Below are 16,010 nucleotides of genomic sequence, written 5' to 3'. Positions count from 1 at the left end.
CATGGCCATGGGCTCCCCCTGCCCCTGGTGGCCCCACTGCCGGTGCGGGGAGCCCAGTGCCCGGCTCCTGCCGACCCCGAGGGATCCAGGGCTGTGCCTGCGGGTTGATTTTGGTACGACCAAGACACATGTGCAACAGATCAGTCCCCTTTATTTGGGAAACTGTGGGGATGGTGGAGGCACTTCTCAGCAGCACTATGGGAGCTGGATGACATTGGGCTTTTTCCACGGCTTCAATAGCTTCAGGTCATCAGACAATGGGTTCCAGCAACGCTGGAGCGGCACCGAGGCTGGACGTGCTCCGTTGGCGCCAGTCTGATGCTGCAGAGCACCATCCTGGTCCTGTCCCTGCAGAGCCGGTGATGGGCCGGAAGGACGCGGGGCTGGTGAGGACTGCGGCCGAGATGACTTGAAGTTCATAAGTTGCCTGATGATGTAATTGTGCTCCCACTGCGGCTTGGCAGCCGGTGATGTGCTGGGGGGAGACAGGAGCTGTAGGGATGGAGCATGTGCCAGTTTTGGAAGCAGGGCCAGCAGCTGCTGGATTTGGGTGTACCTCTCAGAAGTGCCACAGCGCCCGGTCTTCTTTTCTGAAGTGAGGGGCGGCTGCCATATTCCAGACCGCCTGGGGAACCGCAGCGTCTGGTCCTTCAAGGGGCAGCCGCCATTTTCCCGCCTGGCTGCTGCCTCTGCACCGCGGAGCCTGTGGAGAGAGGAGGCTGCTGAGGCCTCAGCTGCAGGCGGGACACAGGGCCTCTCCTCCGCAGCACGGCCCAGGGCTGGCAAGGCTCCCCAGCACCACGGGCTGAGCTGCTGGCCGGCCTGGCCGAGGTGGAGCCCTGCACCTCATGGCACCACCGAGCAGGGGGATTCCTCCGCGCAGGTTCACTGCTCAGGAGCGGGTGACAGTGAGAGTGCGGCTTTCTTGGGCAATCTCGTCCCCTGCTCCTCCTCGTCCTGCCCTGGCTTTGCCTGTGCCTGCCAGTCCCGGGGCTGCTCTTGCCCAGGCAGGGTCAGTTTGAGCTAAGCCTGGCCCCAGTCAGAGCGGGCTCCTGGGAAGGCGGCCCAGGCATTAAGAGGCCAACTGAAGCACCTGACAGCAGCAGAATCCTCAGCAGAGTTCTTTGGCCAGCCAGGAACTGGCCACTCTGCAGCAGCCTGAGTAACTTGTGGCTTTGTGGCTACAAGCAGCCACCTAAGGAAGCAGTGGGGGGAAAAGCAATAACTCACTTTTTAGCCGTCCTCCACTGCCAGATGGCGACACAGAAGAACACTATTGCCAGTGGCATGGAAATCAGGGCTGCTACTGTGAATATCACACAGTGCTTTCCAATAACTTCGTGGCAGAAAAAACTTGTGCTCCCCTGGGGATTGGGAGCACCTGTAGTTGTCTTGCCGACCACATCTGGAGGAGAAATTCAAGATGTTAGTGCATCCTGTGCACCACTGCTAAGCTTGCAGCACCTTTGATATGGCCAGTGAGTTCCTGGTCTCCCTCGGTGCTGCTGCCTGGAGGCACCATCCCACCCTTTGGGACAGGACTCCCACCCTTTGGGACAGGTTGCCCCACCAAACAAAACGCAGAAGGCCAGCAGGACAGCACGGGGGGAGCGCAGCTGCTTGACCAGTCGCTCCTTTGAGGGACACGGACAAAAGGGCCAGCCCCAGCTCTGCCCCCCGGTCCAGCTCCCACAGCCGCAGGGGACTGAGTCCGGCCCTCTCAAGGGGGACATGAGCCTTGCTCTCCCCGTCTGCCTCTTCTCCTGCGTGGGCACCGCTTGCAGCTGCTCCCGGGTTTTGGGACGTGTCTCCTGTTCAGGGACCCCACCAAGACGCTCAGTACCTGAGTTCGTCCTATTTACATTGCTGTGCTGGTAACCTCCGGGCCTTGGCAGCCCTGTCAGAAAGCAGAGACGAGAGGTAAAGCCTCAGCACGGCCCAGGCACACAGGATGCAGGGGGACGGGACGCTCCCTCTAAGCCACTGCCCGAACTGGCGGTCAGGGCATCCCTCTGGACCTCAGATCCTGGGAGGGATCCTGCTCGGTGCTGCTCCTGTGCCTTGAGCCTCTGGGCACTCAGGGCAAGCTCTGGGCCGCAGCTACAGCGGGAGGTACGTTTGTGCAACAGTCACATTCCCCGTCATCTGCAGAACGTGGCCCAGATGCCTCGAGCCCAAAGCACTTTGTGTTTTGGCTGTGAGGTGACGTGCCAGAGCGGGCACTGGGGGAAGAGCCTGCTGACACACACCCATCCTGACGGGTGACACTGGCTGACCATGTGACAGTGATTACCTGGCATACCAGCGGCTGGCATCGCCTCTGCTGCTTCACCAGAGCCGGGCAGGGAGCTGCGGCTTCCTTCTGGAAACGCCTCCTTCCGCACAGCCCCGCGGTTCGTCTCTTGAGAAAGAAAGAGGGAGGGCTGGATCAGATGGAACCGTTCCCCATGAGGGACATGGTACCTTCGGGGGGCAAGACTTCTCAAAGGCATGGCTAAGGTTTAGAAACCAGGGCTGGGCTTTTGGGGCTGCGCCTGCTGGGACACCAGGAAATCGCACGTGACCTTCTGGTTTGCGTTGCACATTGTGGGCAAAATGTCGGGTGGTGCTGAGCGCCGTCCTTCAAAGAGAACGGGAAGAAGCTGCAGCCGGGCCAGCTGGGGAAATAGCCCTTTGGAGAAGACTCCTCTGCAAGGCCCTCCTGCCCTTCCTGGAAGCACCAGCAGCAGCCACATTCGCCCCATCCCAGCAGCTGCCCCTGGCACTCGGCTTGAACCACAACTGGCCGCACAAGCCCTGCACCATCTCTCTGGCAGCTGCAAGGCGTGACACCAGCATCGCTGCAGCGGGGCCCTGATCGACCCCTTCCCACTGTACAGCCTGTCCAGACCAGTACCTAAACCTCCGGATGACGAACCTCATGGCTAGTTCTGAGTAAAATATACCCACCGTGTGCTCTGTGCAGTTCGTCCAGGAGTTGCCTCATGAATTTTGATGGCTCTGGGGCCTTTTTTCCTCCTTCACCTTCATTTCTTGGTCTTGGAAGACCTTAGAAACAAAATTGGGTTCTATGTGAGATTAATCCATTACAGAAAAACAAGGCAGAGGCTGTGAGGTCAGCACAGACAGACTGCTCACCCCTGGGACGCCAGCCGGGCCGGAGCCCAGCACGCTGCCGAGGAGCTGGAAAAGTCCTTCCTGCGGGATCGTCTGTCAATAAAGAGCCAGAGAAGCTTCCATCACCTGCTGTGATCTGCATGGGCAGCACTGAATGGCAGAAGCGGTGAGGGGACCGCGCAAGGAGGGGACACATACACGAGCAGGTCTCTGTCTTCACACCCGCAGACCTGCCCGGCTGCCGGACCTTGGGGCTTGGAGCTGGCAGCTCCCAAGGGGAGGAAAAAGCCATGACGTACCCACGGCATGTCCTGGGGGCTCGGTCCTGGAACCCAGACGGGATCCTGGATCAGCTTCGCCCACAGGCTGGGCTGCAAAGAAGCGCAGGACACAACAGCTCCCGTGACACAGTTCAAGATGCTTCTTGAGCTCGGAGTGGCCGGGAGCGCAATGCAAAGACGGGATTGCTCCGCGGCACTCGTCCCTCCCTTCCGCTCGGGAGCGTGGGGCAAAGAGTCACCACGTGCCTGCAGCGGCACCGTGCTGGGACCAAACGAAGCCCGTGCGGAGCTGCCGGCAGAAAAGACTCCCTGGAGCTGACAGCAGCTCCAGACTCAACCCCAGCCAGATGCTGACCTGGCATTGGGCACCGGGGCAGCTCAGGCTCCGAGGGGCCGGCACAGGCAGCTTGGCAAGGGAAAGCGCCCCGGGACACATCGCTGAGCCTGACTCGTTCCCTCTCGGCTCTCCTCCCTGTCTGAGTGGGGGCCACACAAGGGGCAACTTGCATTTCACATGGAACTTACCTCCAGGATACCTCAAGGGCTCCGAAACTACATCCAGCCAAGAAGCTGGATAATCGTTGCCACCAGCCTCATCTAGAAAGAAGCACAGAGGAGAAACGTTTCCATTGCCCACTGGGATCCACCGCAGCCTTAGGGAACTGCAGGCACTAGAAGGGGGTCGGGCAGCCGCATGGGAGCCAGTTGGAGTTGGACATTGCCAAAGCTGCAAAGGGGCCGGTGACCTCTTGGCCGGCTCTGGCTGCTCTGACACACTCTGTACAGGCCACGAGAAACAGCCCTTGAGGGAGGATGGACCAACACAGGGTCCCTGGGGGCTTCCCTCCCGGGAGAGCTCTGGCACACAGAGGAAGCCTCGCAAAGCACTGGAGGGAACAACCATCACCCACACTGCCCGGGAGAAGAGCCCGCTGGCCGTGAAAGGCTGTACCGCTCACCTGCTCCCCGTGCTCGCCACGGAGCAGCCTGGGCAGGCCCGGCGTGCAGGGCCAGCAGGAGGAGGAGGAAGAGGAGGTGGCGGGTGGGGAACATGGTCCCGTGCGCTCGAAACGTCTTTGTGCTGCTGCTGCTGCTGCCGCTGCTGCTGCTGCTGCTGCCGCTGCTGCTGCTGCTGCTGCTGCTGCTGCTGCTGCTGCTGCTGCTGCTGCTGCTGCTGCTGCTGCTGCTGCTGCCGCCGCACTGGGGGCCGGAGGCTGCGCGGCTGCGTCTTATGGCCGGTGCGGCACCGTGGGCTCTGTGACCTCACAATCACTGTGACCTCCTGGCCAGGCTGAGGCTGCGTGAGGACAGCTCAGGGCGCTGGTGGCAGGTGCTGGAGCAGAGCTGCGACTGAGAGACGGGACGCAGTTTGATGGAAACAAAATGTCCGCTTTATTAGTGTGCTTCACATACATTTGTACTTTTCCTCAGCAACGTGCTGTGATCTACTTGGTGTTTCTGTTGCCGTGTTACATACTGATTGGTCTGAGACATTTTCTTAAACAGTTACTACCCTGACCCAAGCAATCTTCCTTCCCTGTGCAAAAACAAGAGCAGAAACAAGAGTCCCCTTTTTACAGGACAGCCTTATTAACTTGTGAACCTTGTCTAAACATAGAATCAGCACTCTCCACTCCTTCCAATTAAGGTTCTCACCTCTATCCTTCCATGGCCTGTGACCAACAAGTTCCAGCACATCTCCTTTTACCAACTGATAAGTGCTGGGAGTTTTACTGAGGCCAGCCAAATCCTGTCCCACATCGCAGAGCTGGAGCTGCCTCCTGGGAGGGGAGCACGTCCCGTGGGGCAGCTCCGTGCAAGGGCTGAGACACCGTCCCGCCCGGGGCTGGGCCCACGGCTCTGCCCTGTTCTGCGGGCTCTGGCACAGGGGCAGGAGGAGCTCACAGTGCCCAGAACTGCAGGGGACCACAGCCACGGGGCTGCTGACCTCCTCGGGTGCTGTCAGCGGCAGCTCGTGAGCCCCAAGAGTGAGGGATTTCAGTCTGCAGACAAGCGCAAGGTCCCCTCCTGTCGGCAGCTTCCAGGCTGGAGCCCGGTCTGGCGCCTTGGGGGACCCCAGGGATCACGAGTCACTTTGCTTTTACAGGAAAGATAAAGCCTTAGATTTTCCATTTCTTCGTCATGCTCAGGCTGGTCGGGGCTCTGGGCCAACAGATCCAGTTGAAGATGTCCCTGCTCATTGCCAGGTGTTGGACTAGATGAGCAGGATGCTGGGGTTGTTCAGCTGCCACATGGCAGCTGGGTACAGGCTGGAAGGACATGGAAGCCATGGGGAGGAAGGATGCACCTGTTATCCAGGCTGGAATGGAAGCTGCTGGTGTTGGGTGCAGCCCTCAGATCTGCCGCAGCTGCTGTTCCCTCTGTCCAGGAGTGAAGGGCGGCCGCCGTTTTCCATCCTGGCTCCTCCATCTGCATCGCTGCAGGAGACAGGCTGCTGCAGGGGAGCTGGGGACGGGCTGGGGGGACGTGGAGGTTGTGGCGACCGTGGGCATGCAGGATTTGATTACTATGTCTGCTGGAGTTCATTGTTCTGGATCTGCCACTGCAGAGCAGCCGGTGATGGCCTGGGGGACATGAAGGCCGTGGGGATGATGGCTGCTCTGATTTTCATTCCAGCTGGTGTTGGGGGCCACGGGGCTGGTTCACCACTGCAGGGCTTCTGGGGTCGGGCTGAGAGGACACAGGGGCCATGGAGATGGTGGACGCCCTGGCCTGTACCCCATGGGGTGCTTGAGGACTGGCCCAGGTTCCCCAGAGAGGTGGTAGATGCCCCATCCCTGGAGACTTTCAAGACCAATAGCTGGTCCAGCCTCGGGTCCCTGCCTGTGGGTGAAGCCCAGCATGGCAGGCGGGAGCAAGGCGAGCAGGGGACAATTCCCTGAGTGCTCCCCTGTGACACTGTGACCTACAGCACTGCTGTGAGCGGTGGAGGGGCCGGTGACCTCTTGGCCGGCTCTGGCTGCTCTGACACACTCTGTACAGGCCACGAGAAACAGCTCTTGAGAGAGGATGGACCAACACAGGGCCCCTGGGGGCTTCCCTCCCGGGAGAGCTCTGGCACACAGAGGAAGCCTCGCAAAGCACTGGAGGGAACAACCATTACCCACACTGCCCGGGAGAAGCGTTAAAACCGTTGCCCTCGCAACACTGTAACGGGCCAAAGCAACTGCCATCTTAGCCAGGGCCTCAGAACCAGCACCAGGCCCAGGCTCCCTTTAGCCTAAGAAGCCCCGGGCTTGCTGCTGTACAGTGAGAGGGGGCTCAGCACCCAGGTGTGCAGATACTTTGCAGCACCCCAAGGGGCAATGGCCGTGACCTGTCAATTAGGGCCCATCAAGACTCAGTAATTTGGGAGGGCCTTTGTTGTGCCTCCAGTAGACACGTCTGCAAAAGCTCAGTCCCTCTCTGTCTGGGGAGCTGTGGGGATGGTGGATATACTCTTATCCAGCACTTTGGGTGCTGGACAACGCTGGGCTGCTCCCCCTGCTAACGCTGCTGCAGTGCGGCTGTGAACGGGCTGGGACGTGTGGGAGTGGTGAGGATGATGGACGTGCTGGCTTGAATTCCATCTGTTGCCTGAGGCCATTGTCCTGGTCCTGCTGCTGCAGGGCAGCCAGAGATAGGCTGGGGGACACGGGAGCTGTGGGGAGGGAGGACGTGATGGTTTTCCAGGCTCAAACAGCGGCTCCTGGCACTGGGTTCAGCTCTCAGCGGTGCCGCAGCTGCTGCTCCATCTGTCCAGGACTGAGGGGCGGCCGCCACTTTCCCGCCTGGCTCCTGCGCCTGCATCGCTGCAGGAGAGTGGCTGCTGCAGGGGGTTGGGGACGGGCGCTCATCAAGGGCCTGCTAATTAGTGAGGGCCTTTGTTTTGCCTTCAGTACATTTGCTTGTCTGGCTCATATCTTTAGAGGTGCTGGCTTCTGGATGGCTTCTCCCTTTTATCTGGGTGTGCCATTTGACAAGGTCCATGGCCAGATGACCCCGCTGCAACAAACGCTGCCTCACCCCACAGCCCCTCACCGTTCCGTGCGACTGCCCAGGCCGGGCTCCTGTCACCAGCTCCCGCACCGCGTGTCGGTCACATTGGTGTCACCGACTGTTTCAGGCCATGGCCATGGGCTCCCCCAGCCCCTGGTGGCCCCACTGCCGGTGGGGGGAGCCCAGTGCCCGGCTCCTGCCGACCCCGAGGGATCCAGGGCTGTGCCTGCGGGTTGATTTTGGTACGACCAAGACACATGTGCAACAGATCTGTCCCACTTTATTTGGGGAGCTGTTGGCATGGTGGATGTTTTTGTCTCCACCACGCTGGGAGCTGGAAACCGCTGGGTTCCTTCCACGGCTTCCAATGCTGCAGTGCAGCTGGGGATGGGCTGTGGGAGTTTTTGGTTGGTGATGTGGTCGGATGTGCTGCCTTGATGTCAAACTGCTGCCTGAAGGCCTTGTCCTGGTCCTTCTGCTGCAGAGCAGCTGCTGGTGGGCTGTCAGACGATAGAGGTGCAGGACATTGTGGATGTGCTGGCTTGAAGTCCATCAGTTGATTGAGGCCATTCTTCTGCTCCCTCTGCTGCAAGGCAGCTGGTGATGTGCTGGGGGGACGCAGGAACCTTGGGGACGGAGGATGCGCCATTTTTCCATGCTTCAATAGTGGCTGCTGGTGTTGGGCGCGGCTCTCAGTGGTGCCACAGCGCCCCGTCTTGTTTTCTGGAGTGAGGGGCGGCTGCAATATTCCAGACCGCCGGGCTGCTGCCTCTGCACCGCGGAGCCTGTGGAGAGAGGAGGCTGCTGAGGCCTCAGCTGCAGGCGGGACACAGGGCCTCTCCTCCGCAGCACGGCCCAGGGCTGGCAAGGCTCCCCAGCACCACGGGCTGAGCTGCTGGCCGGCCTGGCCGAGGTGGAGCCCTGCACCTCATGGCACCACCGAGCCCGGGGATTCCTCCGGGCAGGTTCACTGCTCAGGAGCGGGTGACAGTGAGAGTGTGGCTTTCTTGGGCAATCTCGTCCCCTGCTCCTCCTCGTCCTGCCCTGGCTTTGCCTGTGCCTGCCAGTCCCGGGGCTGCTCTTGCCCAGGCAGGGTCAGTTTGAGCTAAGCCTGGCCCCAGTCAGAGCGGGCTCCTGGGAAGGCGGCCCAGGCATTAAGAGGCCAACTGAAGCACCTGACAGCAGCAGAATCCTCAGCAGAGTTCTTTGGCCAGCCAGGAACTGGCCACTCCGCAGCAGCCTGAGTAGCAATTGTTTGTGGCTACAAGGAGCCACCTAAGGAAGCAGTGAGGGGAAAAGCAATAACTCACTTTTTAGCCGTCCTCCACTGCCAGATGGCGACACAGAAGAACACTATTGCCAGTGGTATGGAAATCACGGTTGCTACTGTGAATATGATACAGCGCTTTCCCATAACTTCATGGCAGAAAAAACTTGCGCTCCCCTGGGGATTGGGAGCACCCGTGGTTCCTTCAGCCAAGAACGGGCTGGAGGGCCATGGAGGCCATGGGGATGACAGACGTTCTGGCTTTGAATCGGGCTGGTACTGGAAGCTGTGGGGCTGGTCTCACCACTGCAGGGCCCTGGGGATGGGCTGTGGGGATGCAGGGGCCATGTAAGGACTGATCTCCACCCAGCAGGAGGACACTGAGGACATGGGTCTGGTTCCACTGCAGCAGGGTATCTGGGGACGGGCTTGGGGCCTTTGGGGCCCACATGATTTTGGACGTGCGGGATTGGAGTCCATCTCCTGCTGGAGGCCATTGTTCAGGTCATGCCCATGCAGGGCAGCCAGTGATGGGCTGGGTGGATGCTGGGGCCATGGAGAGGATGGACCCTCTCTACTCTATCTCATCAGGTACTTGAGAACGCTCAGCTTGTTCTGCTGCTGCACTACAGCCGGGGATTGTCTGGGGAAACATGGGGTTTGTGGCAATATTGGGTGCACAGATTTTTATTCCATCATCTGCTGGAGGTGGTTTTTCTGGTCCTGCAGCTGAAAGGCAGACGGGAACGGGCTGAGGGTTGCAGGGGCCACAAGATGGTGGACGCACTGTTCTGCACTCTATTGGGAGCTGGAGGCCACTGGACTGTGCCCACAGCTTCAGGGCTGCCAAGAAAGGGCTGGTGGGCCATGGGAGCCGTGGGGAGGGAGGATGTGCTGGGTTAGCAGGCTCAAACAGCGGCTGCTGGTGTTGGGTGCAGCTGCCTGAGCTGCCGCAGCTGCTGCTCCTTCTGTCCAGGACTGAGGGGCGGCCGCCATTTTCCCTCCTGGCTCCTGCGCCTGCATCGCTGCAGGAGAGTGGCTGCTGCAGGGGGGTGGGGATGGGCTGGGGCGACGTGGTGGTTGTGGTAATGGTGGATGCGCAGGGTTTGATTCCTGTGTCGTTTTGAGGCTGTTGTTCTCATCCTCCAGATGCAGCAGAGCCCGTAATGGCCTTGAGGGCCGTGGTGGCTCTGGTGAGGCCAGACACTCTGATTCTGTTTCCGGCTGGTGTTGGAAACCATGGGGCTGGTCCCACCACTGCGGTGCTGCTGGGGATGGGCTGTGTGGCTCTGAGGATAGTGGGGAGGGCTGATACACCAGCTTTCCACAATCAACAGCGGCTGCTGGTGCTGGATGCAGCTCTCAGGGGAACCGCAGCGTCTGGTCCTTCAAGGGGCAGCCGCCATTTTCCCGCCTGGCTGCTGCCTCTGCACCGCGGAGCCTGTGGAGAGAGGAGGCTGCTGAGGCCTCAGCTGCAGGCGGGACACAGGGCCTCTCCTCCGCAGCACGGCCCAGGGCTGGCAAGGCTCCCCAGCACCACGGGCTGAGCTGCTGGCCGGCCTGGCCGAGGTGGAGCCCTGCACCTCATGGCACCACCGAGCAGGGGGATTCCTCCGCGCAGGTTCACTGCTCAGGGCAGGTTCACTCATCTCTTTCAGGCCATGGCCATGGGCTCCCCCTGCCCCTGGTGGCCCCACCGCTGGTGGGGGGACCCTGTGACTCTCTCCTACCGACCCCAAGGGCATCCAGGGCTGTGCCTGCGGGTTGATTTTGGTAGGACCGGGACACTTGTGCAACAGATCAGTTCCCTTTAATTGGGAAACTGTGGGGATGGTGGAGGCACTTGTCAGCAGCACTATGGGAGTGGACGACACTGGGCTTTTTCACGACTTCGATAGCTTCAGTTCAGCAGGGAATGGGCTGCGGGAATGTTGGGGTGGTGACGGGGCCGGACGTGCTGCCTTGATGTCAATCTGATGCTGCAGAGCACCATCCTGGTCCTGTCCCTGCAGGGCAGATGGTGATGTGCTGGGGGGACACAGGAGCCTTGGCGATGGAGGATGTGCCATTTTTCCAGGCTTTAACAGTGGCTGCTGGTGTTGGGCGCAGCTCTCAGGTTGCCACAGAGCCTGGTCTTCTGTTCTGGAGTGACGGGCAGCTGCCATATTCCTGATGGGCTGTGGGGATGCAGGGGCCACAAGATGGTGGACGCACTGTTCTGCACTCTATTGGGAGCTGGAGGCCACTAGACTGTGGCCACAGCTTCAGGGCTGCCAAGAAAGGGCTGGTGGGCCATGGGAGCCATGGGGAGGGAGGATGTGCTGGGTTAGCAGGCTCAAACAGCGGCTGCTGGTGTTGGGTGCAGCTGCCTGAGCTGCCGCAGCTGCTGCTCCTTCTGTCCAGGACTGAGGGGCGGCCGCCATTTTCCCTCCTGGCTCCTGCGCCTGCATCGCTGCAGGAGAGTGGCTGCTGCAGGGGGGCTGGGGATGGGCTGGGGGGACATGGGGCTCATGGTGACCCTGGGCACACAGGTTTTCACTCCAACATCTGCCTGAGTTTATTGTTCTGGTCCTGCCACTGCAGGGCAGCCGGTGATGGGCTTGGGGACGTGATGGCTGCTCTGGTTTTGATTCCAGCTGGTATTGCAGACAAGAGGGCTGGTTCACCACTGCAGGACTTCTGTGGACAAGCTGAGAAGATACAGGGGCCATGGAGACGGTGGACGCACTAGTTTCTACTTCATTGGGTGCTTGAGGAAATGGGGCCCAGGTTCCCCAGAGAGGTGGTAGATGCCCCATCCCTGGAGGCTTTCAAGACCAATAGCTGGTCCAGCCTCGGGTCCCTGCCTGTGGGTGAAGCCCAGCATGGCAGGCGGGAGCAAGGCGAGCAGGGGACAGTTCCCTGAGTGCTCTCCTGTGACACTGTGACCTACAGCACTGATGTGAGCGGTGGAGGGGCCAGTGACCTCTTGGCCGGCTCTGGCTGCTCTGATACACTCTGTACAGGCCACGAGAAACAGCTCTTGAGAGAGGATGGACCAACACAGGGCCCCTGGGGGCTTCCCTCCCGGGAGAGCTCTGGCACACAGAGGAAGCCTCGCAAAGCACTGGAGGGAACAACCATCACCCACACTGCCCGGGAGAAGCGTTAAAACCGTTGCCCTCGCAACACTGTAACGGGCCAAAGCAACTGCCATCTTAGCCAGGGCCTCAGAACCAGCACCAGGCCCAGGCTCCCTTTAGCCTAAGAAGCCCCGGGCTTGCTGCTGTACAGTGAGAGGGGGCTCAGCACCCAGATGTGCAGATACTTTGCAGCACCCCAAGGGGCAATGGCCGTGACCTGTCAATTAGGGCCCATCAAGGTCCTGTTAATTACTGAGGGCACAGCAAAGGGTTGTGCCTCCAATACTTTTGCTTGTCTGGCTCATATCCTTAGAGGTGCTCTGGATGGCTTCTCCCTTTTATCTGGGTGTGCCATTTGACAAGGTCCATGGCCAGATGACCCCGCTGCAACAAACGCTGCTCACCCCACAGCCCCTCACCGTTCCGTGCGACTGCCCAGGCCGGGCTCCTGTCACCAGCTCCCGCACCGCGTGTCGGTCACATTGGTGTCACCGACTGTTTCAGGCCATGGCCATGGGCTCCCCCTGCCCCTGGTGGCCCCACTGCCGGTGCGGGGAGCCCAGTGCCCGGCTCCTGCCGACCCCGAGGGATCCAGGGCTGTGCCTGCGGGTTGATTTTGGTACGACCAAGACACATGTGCAACAGATCAGTCCCCTTTATTTGGGAAACTGTGGGGATGGTGGAGGCACTTCTCAGCAGCACTATGGGAGCTGGATGACATTGGGCTTTTTCCACGGCTTCAATAGCTTCAGGTCATCAGACAATGGGTTCCAGCAACGCTGGAGCGGCACCGAGGCTGGACGTGCTCCGTTGGCGCCAGTCTGATGCTGCAGAGCACCATCCTGGTCCTGTCCCTGCAGAGCCGGTGATGGGCCGGAAGGACGCGGGGCTGGTGAGGACTGCGGCCGAGATAACTTGAAGTTCATAAGTTGCCTGATGATGTAATTGTGCTCCCACTGCGGCTTGGCAGCCAGTGATGTGCTGGGGGGAGACAGGAGCTGTAGGGATGGAGCATGTGCCAGTTTTGGAAGCAGGGCCAGCAGCTGCTGGATTTGGGTGTACCTCTCAGAAGTGCCACAGCGCCCGGTCTTCTTTTCTGGAGTGAGGAGCGGCTGCAATATTCCAGACCGCCTGGCTGCTGCCTCTGCATCGCGGAGCCTGTGGAGAGAGGAGGCTGCTGAGGCCTCAGCTGCAGGCGGGACACAGGGCCTCTCCTCCGCAGCACGGCCCAGGGCTGGCAAGGCTCCCCAGCACCACGGGCTGAGCTGCTGGCCGGCCTGGCCGAGGTGGAGCCCTGCACCTCATGGCACCACCGAGCAGGGGGATTCCTCCGCGCAGGTTCACTGCTCAGGAGCGGGTGACAGTGAGAGTGTGTCTTTCTTGGGCAATCTCGTCCCCTGCTCCTCCTCGTCCTGCCCTGGCTTTGCCTGTGCCTGCCAGTCCCGGGGCTGCTCTTGCCCAGGCAGGGTCAGTTTGAGCTAAGCCTGGCCCCAGTCAGAGCGGGCTCCTGGGAAGGCGGCCCAGGCATTAAGAGGCCAACTAAAGCATCTGACAGCAGCAGAATCCTCAGCAGAGTTCTTTGGCCAGCCAGGAACTGGCCACTCCGCAGCAGCCTGAGTAGCAATTGTTTGTGGCTACAAGCAGCCACCTAAGGAAGCAGTGGGGGGAAAAGCAATAACTCACTTTTTAGCCGTCCTCCACTGCCAGATGGCGACACAGAAGAACACTATTGCCAGTGACATGGAAATCAGGGCTGCTACTGTGAATATCACACAGTGCTTTCCAATAACTTCGTGGCAGAAAAAACTTGTGCTCCCCTGGGGATTGGGAGCACCTGTAGTTGTCTTGCCGACCACATCTGGAGGAGAAATTCAAGATGTTAGTGCATCCTGTGCACCACTGCTAAGCTTGCAGCACCTTTGATATGGCCAGTGAGTTCCTGGTCTCCCTCGGTGCTGCTGCCTGGAGGCACCATCCCACCCTTTGGGACAGGACTCCCACCCTTTGGGACAGGTTGCCCCACCAAACAAAACGCAGAAGGCCAGCAGGACAGCACGGGGGGAGCGCAGCTGCTTGACCAGTCGCTCCTTTGAGGGACACGGACAAAAGGGCCAGCCCCAGCTCTGCCCCCCGGTCCAGCTCCCACAGCCGCAGGGGACGGAGTCCGGCCCTCTCAAGAGGGACATGAGCCTTGCTCTCCCCGTCTGCCTCTTCTCCTGCGTGGGCACCGCTTGCAGCCGCTCCCGGGTTTTGGGACGTGTCTCCTGTTCAGGGACCCCACCAAGACGCTCAGTACCTGAGTTCGTCCTATTTACATTGCTGTGCTGGTAACCTCCGGGCCTTGGCAGCCCTGTCAGAAAGCAGAGACGAGAGGTAAAGCCTCAGCACGGCCCAGGCACACAGGATGCAGGGGGACGGGACGCTCCCTCTAAGCCGCTGCCCGAACTGGCGGTCAGGGCATCCCTCTGGACCTCAGATCCCGGGAGGGATCCTGCTCGGTGCTGCTCCTGTGCCTTGAGCCTCTGGGCACTCAGGGCAAGCTCTGGGCCGCAGCTACAGCGGGAGGTACGTTTGTGCAACAGTCACATTCCCCGTCATCTGCAGAACGTGGCCCAGATGCCTCGAGCCCAAAGCACTTTGTGTTTTGGCTGTGAGGTGACGTGCCAGAGCGGGCACTGGGGGAAGAGCCTGCTGACACACACCCATCCTGACGGGTGACACTGGCTGACCATGCGACAGTGATTACCTGGCATACCAGCGGCTGGCATCGCCTCTGCTGCTTCACCAGAGCCGGGCAGGAAGCTGCGGCTTCCTTCTGGAAACGCCTCCTTCCGCACAGCCTCACGGTTCGTCTCTTGAGAAAGAAAGAGGGAGGGCTGGATCAGATGGAACCGTTCCCCATGAGGGACATGGTACCTTCGGGGGGCAAGACTTCTCAAAGGCATGGCTAAGGTTTAGAAACCAGGGCTGGGCTTTTGGGGCTGCGCCTGCTGGGACACCAGGAAATCGCACGTGACCTTCTGGTTTGCGTTGCACATTGTGGGCAAAATGTCGGGTGGTGCTGAGCGCCGTCCTTCAAAGAGAACGGGAAGAAGTTGCAGCCGGGCCAGCTGGGGAAATAGCCCTTTGGAGAAGACTCCTCTGCAAGGCCCTCCTGCCCTTCCTGGAAGCACCAGCAGCAGCCACATTCGCCCCATCCCAGCAGCTGCCCCTGGCACTCGGCTTGAACCACAACTGGCTGCACAAGCCCTACACCATCTCTCTGGCAGCTGCAAGGCGTGACACCAGCATCGCTGCAGCGGGGCCCTGATCGACCCCTTCCCACTGTACAGCCTGTCCAGACCAGTACCTAAACCTCCGGATGCTGAGCCTCACGGCTAATTCTGAGTAAAATATACCCACCGTGTGCTCTGTGCAGTTCGTCCAGGAGTTGCCTCATGAATTTTGATGGCTCTGGGGCCTTTTTTCCTCCTTCACCTTCATTTCTTGGTCTTGGAAGACCTTAGAAACAAAATTGGGTTCTATGTGAGATTAATCCATTACAGAAAAACAAGGCAGAGGCTGTGAGGTCAGCACAGACAGACTGCTCACCCCTGGGACGCCAGCCGGGCCGGAGCCCAGCACGCTGCCGAGGAGCTGGAAAAGTCCTTCCTGCGGGATCGTCTGTCAATAAAGAGCCAGAGAAGCTTCCGTCACCTGCTGTGATGTGCATGGGCAGCACTGAATGGCAGAAGCGGTGAGGGGACCGCGCAAGGAGAGGACACACACACGAGCAGGTCTCTGTCCTCACACCCGCAGACCTGCCCGGCTGCCGGACCTTGGGGCTTGGAGCTGGCAGCTCCCAAGGGGAGGAAAAAGCCATGACGTACCCACGGCATGTCCTGGGGGCTCGGTCCTGGAACCCAGACGGGATCCTGGATCAGCTTCGCCCACAGGCTGGGCTGCAAAGAAGCGCAGGACACAACAGCTCCCGTGACACAGTTCAAGATGCTTCTTGAGCTCGGAGTGGCCGGGAGCGCAATGCAAAGACGGGATTGCTCCGCGGCACTCGTCCCTCCCTTCCGCTCGGGAGCGTGGGGGAAAGAGTCACCACGTGCCTGCAGCGGCACCGTGCTGGGACCAAACGAAGCCCGTGCGGAGCTGTCGGCAGAAAAGACTCCCTGGAGCTGACAGCAGCTCCAGACTCGACCCCAGCCAGATGCTGACCTGGCATTGGGCACCGGG

Source organism: Nesoenas mayeri (genome assembly GCF_963082525.1).
Source record: "Nesoenas mayeri genome assembly, chromosome: 10".
In the NCBI taxonomy this organism is placed as follows: Eukaryota; Metazoa; Chordata; class Aves; order Columbiformes; family Columbidae; genus Nesoenas; species Nesoenas mayeri.
This window is presented reverse-complemented; position numbering follows the sequence as displayed.